The 12,601-nt window shown below is 35.0% G+C and overlaps 1 pseudogene across 1 annotated transcript; it reads left to right on the plus strand.

The window, feature by feature from the left end:
* The first annotated feature begins 391 nt into the window (after positions 1-391).
* Positions 392-2,793, plus strand: LOC143611324 (cytochrome P450 76T24 pseudogene; annotated as a pseudogene). Its single transcript, XR_013149752.1, has 3 exons — positions 392-838; positions 1,603-2,052; positions 2,191-2,793. The product of XR_013149752.1 is annotated as a cytochrome P450 76T24 pseudogene (transcript).
* The last annotated feature ends 9,808 nt before the right edge of the window (positions 2,794-12,601 follow it).

Below are 12,601 nucleotides of genomic sequence, written 5' to 3' on the forward strand. Positions count from 1 at the left end.
TTGTGCGGGATTGTTCCCGGCTTTGCTCATTCCTTCAGGTGACACTGAGTGATTGAGAGCTAAGTGCCTTGTGCGTGTAGCCTTGCTGCGCGGGTGGCCTTCCCTGATGGCTTGTATCCGAGGCTGCGGGGACAGGCGGAGTCCTTCACCATTGGGAGGCATTTCCTGCGGGAACAGCTTGCGTACTGCGCGTAAGGACGTCACGTCTATGAGCATGGTTGGTCCTGCGGATCCAGTTGGTTTCTGCGCAGACGTCCCTGTTCAAGGTGAGTCTTGCGGGTCCAACTGGGCTCTGCTGGGATCTACCTCTTCAGTGTGTGTATATATATATAAACTCATATGCATATGCATATAAATATACATATACACGTACCATTTTCCTTGCAAAAACATGGATAATGCAGCCTTCTTGCTCGTGTTACCTTTCCTTTTAACTTTCATCTATGTATACACCATCTCCAGCCTTAGTAATCCGCAGCTCCCACCGGGGCCTTACCCACTTCCGGTCATAGGAAACCTCTTAAAACTTAGCAACAAGCCCCACCGCTCTCTAGCCGCACTCTCTAAACGTTACGGTCCTTTAATGTCGCTTAAACTCGGAAGTAGAACAACAATAGTCGTTTCATCACCCGAAATGGCCAAAGAATTCTTTCACAAACATGACTACTCGTTCTCTGGCCGATTGGTCCCTAAATCAGCCCATGTGAAGGATCACCCAGAATACTCTATAAGTTGGCTCCCGGAGGGAGATCAATGGCGAAAACTACGAAGAATCACTAAAGAATGCTTGTTCTCCAGCCAAATACTAGATGGTAGTGAACAAGTACGCAGGCAAAAGGTACATACAAGCTACACAGTGGCGGACTGAAATTATTTTACCAGTTTCACTGTGTTTTGATGTTCAGATGTCTATTAACTTAATTTATGAAATGGATTTAAACAACGTCTAACATTTAAGTACCTCACAACCTCATATTTAGCATCAAATATTCAATTAAGAAGTATAAAATATGATAAAAGATGATAGAAGAAAGATAAAGAAAACAAACACTTGAGTTATTTCTTTGACCTATAAGCAAGTTCACATTATATATTTATATTCTTATAATCCAAATTAATAAAAGGGCAAGATACAAACACTTGAGTTGGTTCAGCTCACAATATCTGATTGTGAACTTTACCACGTACCTAAACAATCTTTAAATTGTAAATATGGGATCACCTTGCATTCAAAATTTTGGTTATACACGCTTTACTACAATTTCGAAAATCGGTGGGTAAGATACATTTAAAATTTTAGTACCCTTATGTTGCCTATAGACGTGACGACTAGTTTGAATATTATGATAGTTATTGATATTTATATTTTTCATTATAGTGTGCTAATTAGCAATTCAGCTAGATTTATTATAGTCCTTTTATTGAATTTTCTAACAAATTCGGATTTTCAATTATTCAATACAAAATGCTATTCAATAATATACTTTTTTTCTAACTTTTTTGAATTGTTTTAGTTATGACACTTTATTATCCCTTATATATAGATACAAATTTAAATATCTAGTGCCCTTTTGACATATGATCGATTATATGTACTTGCAGGTACAACAACTCGTAGACCATGTTAGTCAATGTTGTAGGAATGAAAAACCTGTGAATATATTTGAAGTTGCATTTACCACAAGTCTAAACATTGTATCAAACATGTTGTTCTCTATGGATTTCTCGCAATATGATTCAAAGTCATCACAAGAAACCAAGGAGGTGATGTCGGGTTTAATGGAAGTTGGCGGGAAGCCAAATCTAGTAGACTTTTTTCCAATACTGAGACGCCTAGACCCACAGGGGTTAACATCACAAGCAAATGTTTATGTTGACAAGTTATAATCTATTTTCGATAGCATCATGGATAATAGATTGCAAAGAAGAGCGATTTCGTCATCGCATGACAATGATTTAGCAACACAAAATGATGCTTTAGACTTGCTTCTTAATGTCAAGTTTAAAGATGGGACCAAATTGAGTATAAATGACTTGAAACATTTATTCACGGTAAGTAAATACTTAACAAGCTAGTGCGTAACAATTTTTGCGTAAAAATTGTATTTTCAAAGAAAAGTTATATTAATTATGAAAATTAGTCATTTGTTATTCGTATATAAATTATATCTTTTATAATCATTTGGTTAGGATTTGTTTCTTGGGGGAACTGATACGATATCAACCACATTGGAATGGGCGATGACCGAACTCATTCGTAACCCGAACAAAATGGAGATAGCTCGGTTAGAGCTAATGAAACACATGCATAATAACGACAAAACTTTGAACGAACATGATATCTTTCAACTGCCTTACCTACAAGCTGTTATAAAAGAAACTCTTAGGCTACATCCACCGTCCCTTTTCTTATACCTCACCAAGCCATACACGATGAAGTCGAAGGCTTCTTAGTCCCTAAAAGTGCACAAATCCTTTGTAATGTTTGGGCGATTGGGCGAGACCCAAAAGTTTGGTCCAACCCAAATGCTTTCATGCCAGAGAGATTTGGAAGCTGAAGTTGACTATAAAGGTCAACATTTTAAGTTTATACCATTTGGTGCGGGAAGGAGGATCTGTCCTGGGTTGAATATTGCTCATAGAGCATTACACACAATTTTGGCTTCTTTGATTTCTCAGTTTGATTGGAAGCTCGAAGGAAATATCAGACTTGAAGACTTGGATATGGAAGAAAAGTTCGGGCTCACATTGCCAAGAAACGTACCACTCATGGCTATTCCAATTGAACTATGACCGTCTTTAAATCATTATACTTTGCGTCTTTGATATGTTTTTAATTTGCAAATAAATAATTATTATAATGTATTTGAGTTTAAAAGTTTGTGTGTTTTTTATTTAATATAAACCCATCTATAAATAAGTTGCCTTGTTAGAAATAAATTAAATGTTACCGATTAAGAAAAAACGAACATCAATCCCTCGTACAATTGTGTATTAGTTTTGTTACAGAACACCCAAAGAATTGATGCAGAATTAAGAAGATAAGCGGAAGCTAAATGATTCAATCTTATTCACCAAACGAAATCGTATGTTTACAATATGAAACAAGAGAAAAACAATTACAAGATGAAACCTTAATTCAGAGAGAATTAGAGAAAGAGTACAAGACGAATTGTGAATGTAAGAACTGAAAAATGAAAACAGAACCCTAATCCCCAAATCTGTTAAGACTTAACTAACCACCTGTGACCGTTAGCCACCTGGAATAGAGAAAAGACCATATTACCCTTATTACCATTTGCTAATTACTTTCAACCATTGTCAATTAAACCCCTGTACTTTGAATACTTGTTGCACGACCCCTCCAACAATCTCTACCTTCGTGTAATCAAGATCCAACCTTTAATCTTTCCAAACACTTCTGAAACTTAGGACCAGGCAGGAGTTTAGTTAACATATCTGCATCATTATCCTCAGTATCAACCCCTTCAATCAGAACCTCTTTTGAACTAACAATATCCCTTATAAAATGCAGCCTTACATTGATATGTTTTGTTCTCTCGTGATAAATCTGATTCTTTGACAGTTGAATTGCCCCCTGATTATCACAGAAAACAATTGCACTGTCAACCTTAACTCCCAATTCTGATACCAATCTCCACCTTAGTGCAATTCAACAAATTCCCAAACAATTCTCAAAGTCAAAACTTGGCAGAACCTTGGTGAACATGTCAGCAGCATTATCTTTTGTATCCACTTGCTTTATTTCAATTTCTTTTGATTGCACAATATCTCTATTAATATGCTTAGTACGCTCGTGAAATGTGCTATTTCTTGACAACTGTATTGCACCTTGACTGTCACAATGAACTACAGCCTGCGCATTGTCAATTCCCAACTCAGACACAAATTGCTTCTTTAACACCCTCTGTTAAAGCAATATATTCTGATTCCGTTGTAGATAGAGCCACAACATGCTGTAGCGATGCTTTCCAGCTAACCAAACTGCCCAAAACCATAAAGGCATACCCTGTGATTGATATGCCTTTATCCAAATCCTTAGCAAAATCAGCATCCACAAAACCTTGAATCACTGACCCATTATCACAGCCTCTACAATCTATAACCCTTCACTCCTTCAGGATACCCCAAGAAAATACACTTTTGTGCTCTGGGTTCTAACTTCCCCTGACTTATATGAGCAAAAGCCAAAGAGCCAAACACCCTTAAATGCCCATAACTTGGTTTGACACCTGACCACATCTCCATAGGTGTTTGAAGGTCAATACCAGCTGCTGGAGACAGATTAACCAGGTAGGCTACAGTGGTCACAGCCTCACCCCATGAAGAAAAGCAGTTTTCACATCAAGCTGCTCTAATTCATAATCCTCCAAAGCAATTAATGACAATAATACCCTTATGGATCCTTGGGTTTGTCCACCAATACCCATGTCTTGTTCTTATACAATGAGTCCATCTCTTCTTCCATTGCTTTAATCCATAACTCTTTATGAACTGAGTTTATGGCTTCATTAAAGCTCATTTGTTCACACGCATCTTCCATTTCTGCAATATGAAACACAAATTTCTCTAGTTCGAACTTGGTTGAAACCATCTTGTTCTTCAATTTCACGGATTAATTGAATCACCTTCGTAATCGAGAGCTGATACCAATTGTTAAAGATGAATGAATCAAGAACAATGATAAACGAAAATCAAATGATTATTATTATTGAACGAAAACGTAATTACAGAATTACAAGAACGAATGCATCAGAATTGAAAAGAACTAAAAACTATACCCTCCTAATTCCAGTCATTTATCCCCCAAACGTAACTAACAAACTTATTTCAGCTTTAGTCCCTCATGTCTTCATTACTTTGTAATTTCACCCCAAACTTCAAAGAATGAAGTATTAACTGTTTACACCCTCAAACTTTATAACCAGCAGTTGATTTGACTTATTGTTGACCATTGACACTATATCTAACAAGTTTAACACCACTACTATCAGAAAGATGGTTTGATTGAATTTAGGAATTACCAAACTTGAAAAACAAAGAATCCTAACTTAATGGAAGAGAACCTAATCGAATGAAACCGATTGAAAACACAATAAAGACTACATTGATAAAGAGTGTTATGTTTCACTCTATCAAGAACCGTTGTACTTATAGCGATGGAGAAGATGACCGTTGATGCAGAATCCCAAATCGAGAGCGGGGCATTTTGGTTATTCCAAAACAGGCATAAGGAGTAGAAGCCTTGTAAACCGACGTGTTTAACCCAAATTCACAAGGTAGATATAAGCCATATGCATACAAAGGGAAAGCCCATATAAGAAAACAATAAGAAAAAAAGATTATTAAACTGAAGACAAAGTAGATATATTTTAACAATTACATCCTACAAACATAACATTTCTAACACTCTTGTGTAGAGGAAACCTAACTACTGATCTTTCAAATAGGTTGAATGATTATTATAACACCATTTTGGGGTGCAAGGATGTATACACAAGTCGGCATGCATGTAACGTTGCAGGATCACCAAAAGTGACATATTTTCGTCATTTGCAAATATTTCGGGTCTCAGGTTATAAACAGTGTTTCATCGGTAGTGGTTCTTTGTATTGATTTTTAGTGTATTGATAATTATTCTTTCCTGTGATTGGAGTTGGTTTTTGCTTGCAGTGCTGGTTGTATTTCTTTCTGAAAAAGATAAAGTGCACTTTAATAGTAAGACCGTATTTTATGGGCGTGGAAGAGAGTGTTTTTTGTGCGCTGAACACCGCCAAGGGCACCGATGGTAGGGGCCCGATGAGGGGGCCATGGTCCGGACGATGGTCGCGGATGGGGTGAAATGAGGTGGGCCTTCTCTCTCTCAACGGATATATTACCGTTGTAATATAAAAAAATTAATTTAATTATTTTCTATAAAATTCAAACCATATTTTCAATTTTTACTCAAACAACTCTCAAATTTCTACAATCATGGATCCTTTCTCAAACCCAAATCCAAACTCGAACACAGGATCAAGCTCAAACCCGAACCCGTGGGATCCAACTCAAAAGTGGTGGGTTAGTATGCTCGCAAATAGCAATGACCCAAATAACCCTTTCTATGCCAACCAACATCTACCCGTAATGCCTCCAACCATGCAACCGTTTACCAACGATATGTCTTTTCGACCGCTAATGCCGTTTATGCTTTCGCAAGTAACCGAAACCCAAACACCCCACACCCAAATACCCGAAACCCAAGTACCTGAAACCCAAGTGTCTGAACCGCTAGTTCGTCGCAAACGAAATCATAAAAAGTAGCGTGCTGACGGTCAAACAACTACCGAAAAGGTCGAAAGAAAAAAGTGGGAAGCGGATGAGGAATTGGTGTTGGCGCGTGCGTGGTTCGACTCATCCGAAGACTCAATTCAAGGTGACTTATAAAATTATTTATATATATTTCATGTTTTATTAGTTATATGTAAACGTGGACGATGATGACGAATATTAGATATATGTTGGTTATGTTTTTAATTTTTAATTTTTTTTGTTTGTATGTTTTTATTTTTTTTGTTTGTAATTTTTTTATGTTTTATTAATATGTTTTTTATATTTAATTTAATTTGTATTTATATTATTTTGTTGGCTTTTTTGTTTTTTAAAAAACAAAAGTTTAATGGGGCTTCGATGTCCCTCACCATAGAGGGACATTATAGGTTGGAGCTTTGATGCCTCAGCATTCACGTGACGCTGACGTAACATTGTAGAGGGACTTCGATACCCTTCACCAAAAAGAGCGGTCTAAAAGGCGGACATACCTCTAGATTATTTTATTTTATTATATTGGTCTAGCAGGTTAAAAGCAATTAATTGTGTCTAGTCAAAATACATTGGTGCAGAATGAGTGTGAAAGAGTAATTTAATTTCTTTATGTGATTTAAAAGTTTGATAATTTTATTCAATCTTTTGTTTTATAAAAAAATTGAAAGTTCTATTCAATTACATCTTCGATAATTGCTAAAGGAAATTAAAGTATACATTTAGACCACATAAAATCCTTTTAACACTAGTTCAAGAATAATAAATTACTTCACTATTCATACTTTATCATATACGTAAATAGGCGCGATTTTACGTCTCGACTTGAGGGTCTGTTGTCTCGATGCACCTCGCGATTGAAGTAATTATGTTATGCATATTATATGACACGAACCTGTTAACACGATACGACATGGGTTTTAACAGGTTCGAGTTTGAGCTTAACTTGTTTCATATCTTTAACATGTCGACATGTTTAAGACATGTTTAAATTCGTGTCCTAAGAGGTTAAAAATTGTTAACTTGTTAGTAACATGCGTAGATTTTTATTTTAAATATATATATATACATAGATATATATATATATACTCCTATAGTCGTAAAACCTAAAGTCATACTTATAAAAGACATTTCACTAATGCTCGTCATAACCCGAGATTATATGTTTTAGGTATGTTAAGATTTGTTTCTAAGGTTTTTGTTTCAAGTACGCTATATATTTGTCGTCTTTTGTTTCTGATATGTTATGGATTTGTAGTTTTTTGTTTCAAATATGTGATTGATTATCTACTAATTAATACTTTTATGCTCGTTTTGTAAATTTTGGTTTCATTACACATGCATTATTCATTGTGTCTTTAAACATGTCCCTTAACAGGTCTTAACAGGTTAACCTGTTACTAAACAGATCTGTGTTCGTGTTGGAAAAAAATGACATAATTAATTATTGTGTCGTGTTTGTGTTTAGCACAACAGGTCATCGTGCCTTGTCGTGTCATGTCCGACATGTTATGACAACCCTATGCATGTATAACTTAATTCAAGTTTCTTTTATAATATGACCCGGGCCGACCTGACCAGACCCGCGCTGACATGAACGGACTGAAAAAATATTTTCTTGATACATAGCGACATGTAACTGATTCTCTAGAACTTCCGACCTCTATAAAAAAAGAGTTCTGGACCCGCCAATGAGGCAGGTTACATTGTAAACAAATTTTAATATTCTTAGTCGATCTCATTATATATATGCATATATTAAAAACAAAGTCTTCTTTACACACAAAAATCACTATTCATCATTTGTACAAGTTATATAGTTTGGTGTACAAACTATTACAACGTGTGATCTATTACCCACGTGTTGCTTAAAATCCCCGGTTAATATTAATTATACGTAAAAGGTTCGTTTTCCTTCAATATATAAAGTAAAAACTAAAAACTGCATTATTTATTATTATTTTGAACTGCAAGCTCATATAAAGGAATCTAGCCGGTGGCTAGACTCAAATCAAGAGCAAACATAGTACAAGTATAAATACAAATACACCAGCATGAACTAGCAAAAATTAAAGGTACACCCCACTAGCAAAAAACAACCAAACAAACACCAATTCGACCATCCTAGAGCTTGCATTTTTGGCTGGTGTTTAATCCAAGAATAGGACCATTCAAGAGCTTGCAATATTCATTATTTATTTGAGTGTACTAACTGTTGGTGTATTGATAGCCACAAGTTCTACCTAATTGGTAGTACGTCGGAGGCTAAGTAAAGTTTAGCCACAAGTTACACCTAATTTTAATTGGTTAAAAGATGAAAAGTTCGATTATAAAATAATAAAATATGCCCACGTGAACGTTGCTAAAAAAACGAGGGGTCACGGAAGAGCCTTTATGGAGAGCTCCGATGTCTCACTGTGACTAGATTATGTTGTTTTAACTGGGCTCACGTTTGCTTCAGAGTTTGCCTTGAACGTTCTCCCGGGAAATCATACCACCGACTGTCACTTGACACGTTAAAAATAAAAATAAAAGAATTAAAAAAAAACTAAAAATCATAAAAATGAAAAAAAAAGTCCTCAGTTAAAAGTTTTGTAACTAAAAAAATGAAAATGTTAGTGCAATTAGGGGGACAAAAATGCAAATTGAACATAACTAATAGTGACCATACCTAATTTGCAATTTGTCGGTAGGCCTTACTCGTTTGATGGTAATGCATTCATATCAAAATTGGACTTAATTTCTATCTTTAAACCGTGAACTATCTCGCTTAATTTGATAGCATTATCATTATTTTCGACGTCCAGACCAGGTCTGAAAACATTGCCTACGAGTGGGCGGTCTGTTTATGCTAATTGTGAGCTATGTTTAATCTAGTTCTTTTGGATTGTTTTTCATTGTTTGAAGAATACTTGTGGTTTGACTGACTTAAACAAATAGTTTGTGTTGCAGTTATATATCTTTTATCATTCGCATTTCCATTTGGTTTTCTTGAACCATGAGCGATTTGGTAACTAAGGGGGGTCTTTGACACCTATAATTTGGTGATTACTTGTATGAGTTAGTATTAAAACTTGTATTTAATTATCACTAAAATTAAATTGTTTGCAAGGCCATGTCTATGAGGGATCTATCTAGTTAAACAAGTTTAGATGAATCATTGAAGCAAAAATGGGGAAAGGGGGAGGGGGTGTTTTATCTTAAATTGAATATTAATGCGTAGTCAAATTCTTTGTTTTGCAATTGTTTTATAATCCAACTCTTGAAAATAAAATTTTATATTAATATTAGAATAAATAATCAAACAAAAAGCGTAATACCGATCACCACAACTCTTCATAGATACGATACGATACTTACTCTAGTTATCTGGTTTAATTAAGTTTTTGCATGATTAAATAGTAGCCATCAACCATGAAAGATGCCATTGAAGAGCTTCTTCAGGTGATACAAAAATAAATGGCAAATTGGAAATGAATAATTTTAACTTTTATGTATTGCCCAATAATAATTTCACATTTAAAAATCTCTACCAACGGTCCAGCATTTCGACCCATTTTCTCTCAATGGACTTCCATTAAAAAACAATTAATGTCGTTAAGTGTTTTTCCCGAATTTCAAACCGATCTTTTAAGACTTTTGATCAGAAGAAGGATACGAGTTGACTGATGTTTTAGGAATTTTGATTGGAAGAAAGATGCCATGATCGGAAGGTGTTAAAGGATCTGCACATATGAACAAAAGGTGAGCTCATCGTAGGGCGGTGCCTTCTGTGATCACCCTCTAACGGATAAGTTAGCTAGTCTTTGGGAGAAATAATCGAAGAAGTAAGAAGATAGTTGTAAGTGAAAGAAACGAGTTAGAACATGAAAAACTAGGGATGGCTAAGGCATCCTTATATAATGACACTTCTCACCCAAGCCAGAACGAGTATGATGCTTCTCTTATTTTCTCGACTGCAAGTAAGACTTTACCCTTTTGGGTAAATGGGGCGTTTATCCGCTGAACAATAGACTATCGATCCTCACTCAACCACATACTACAATTGACATTGACTTTTGTGTTCAACACACACAGACTTTGACCTCCATTGTTGACGTTCTATCAGTAGATGCTCTCGACCATTTTCCTATTTGAGTTTTGAAGCTACCAGGGTTATGACTTGATGGTCCAAGTATTACTTTTTTCTTTTGTGATAGACCGTAAACCCATCTACGCCATCAACTACCAAGTAATGTTATAGTCTTGTCAATAAACGGGTCTTGGGTCTCATCAAGCCAATATAGATTTTAAACCTGGTTATAACATCTCATTTATTTGTGAAACAATTTATCATCAAACCATAAGTATATTTTTAACTTTCATACAATAAAAAAAATAAAAATTCAAAAAATAAATAAATATTATAAACAAATAATATAAAACAACCCCCGTAATACGCGGGATAAAAAACTAGTTAAATATATATAAACGGAACCTTTAAAATCTCTCTGATTGCTCTCTACGTTCTCTCAAGCCACCAGATTGCTTTATTTGTAAATGTAGGTTTCTCATGCATTTGACCCAAATTCACGGGTATGGATTTTTCCAAACCCAGATAAACTTTAAACGAGTTATAATGTCTCATGAAATTATAAATTAATCTCACAAAATGTTTGATATTTAAAAAAAGATTTTATTTATAATAAAAAAACAATTTTATAGAAAAAAAATAAACGAGTTATGGGTCTCACAAAACCCATACAGCTTACAATAAATAAAATTAAAATATAAAAACATATAAAAATATAAAATTAAAATGTAAGTAAGTTAAATAAAATTAAAATGTAAGTAAGTTAAATAAAATTAAAATATAAGTAAGTTAAAATGTAAGTAAGTTAAATAAAATTAAAATATAAAAACATATAAAAATATTATAAACTATAGAGGTAGGGTACCAAAATCACCCAAATAACCTTAAGTGTTACCCGCGGGTCAACCAGAAATCCCTCATAAGGCACCCGCAGGACATATGGACCACCCGCATAATTATTGGCGGAAGAAAACACTCTCGCAAGACATGCGGAAGCATCATGGCACCCTCAGAAGTTATCCGCAAGATGGAATAACTTGTCCGCATAAATGACCGTGAGGTAATGCGTCCCGGGACAGCTGTCATTAACTAATAACATTCTAGAAGATCTACCAAGATGCTTTCTTGAGCAATACGTGACCTCTCGGCCAATTAGCAAAGAACAACGGATATATTACCGTTGTAATATAAAAAAATTAATTTAATTATTTTTCTATAAAATTCAAACCATATTTTCAATTTTTACTCAAACAACTCTCAAATTTCTACAATCATGGATCCTTTCTCAAACCCAAATCCAAACTCGAACACAAGATCAAGCTCAAACCCGAACCCGTGGGATCCAACTCAAAAGTGGTGGGCTAGTATGCTCGCAAATAGCAATGACCCAAATAACCCTTTCTATGCCAACCAACATCTACCCGTAATGCCTCCAACCATGCAACCGTTTACCAACGATATGTCTTTTCGACCGCTAATGCCGTTTATGCTTTCGCAAGTAACCGAAACCCAAACACCCCACACCCAAATACCCGAAACCCAAGTACCTGAAACCCAAGTGTCCGAACCGCTAGTTCGTCGCAAACGAAGTCATAAAAAGAAGCGTGCTGACGGTCAAACAACTACCGAAAAGGTCGAAAGAAAAAAGTGGGAAGCGGATGAGGAATTGGTGTTGGCGCGTGCGTGGTTCAACTCATCCGAAGACTCAATTCAAGGTAACTTATAAAATTATTTATATATATTTAATGTTTTATTAGTTATATGTAAACGTGGACGATGATGACGAATATTAGATATATGTTGGTTATGTTTTTAATTTTTAATTTTTTTTGTTTGTATGTTTTTATTTTTTTTGTTTGTAATTTTTTTATGTTTTATTAATATGTTTTTTATATTTAATTTAATTTGTATTTATATTATTTTGTTGGCTTTTTTGTTTTTTAAAAAACAAAAGTTTAATGGGGCTTCGATGTCCCTCACCATAGAGGGACATTATAGGTTGGAGCTTTGATGCCTCAGCATTCACGTGACGCTGACGTAACATTGTAGAGGGGCTTCGATACCCTTCACCAAAAAGAGCGGTCTAAAAGGCGGACATACCTCTAGATTATTTTATTTTATTATATTGGTCTAGCAGGTTAAAAGCAATTAATTGTGTCTAGTCAAAATACATTGGTGCAGAATGAGTGTGAAAGAGTAATTTAATTT

The sequence above is a fragment of the Bidens hawaiensis genome, unplaced genomic scaffold (genome assembly GCF_021521415.1).
Source record: "Bidens hawaiensis isolate Kalapana, Puna unplaced genomic scaffold, B.hawaiensis_p1.1 tig00030574_1, whole genome shotgun sequence".
Taxonomy (NCBI): domain Eukaryota; kingdom Viridiplantae; phylum Streptophyta; class Magnoliopsida; order Asterales; family Asteraceae; genus Bidens; species Bidens hawaiensis.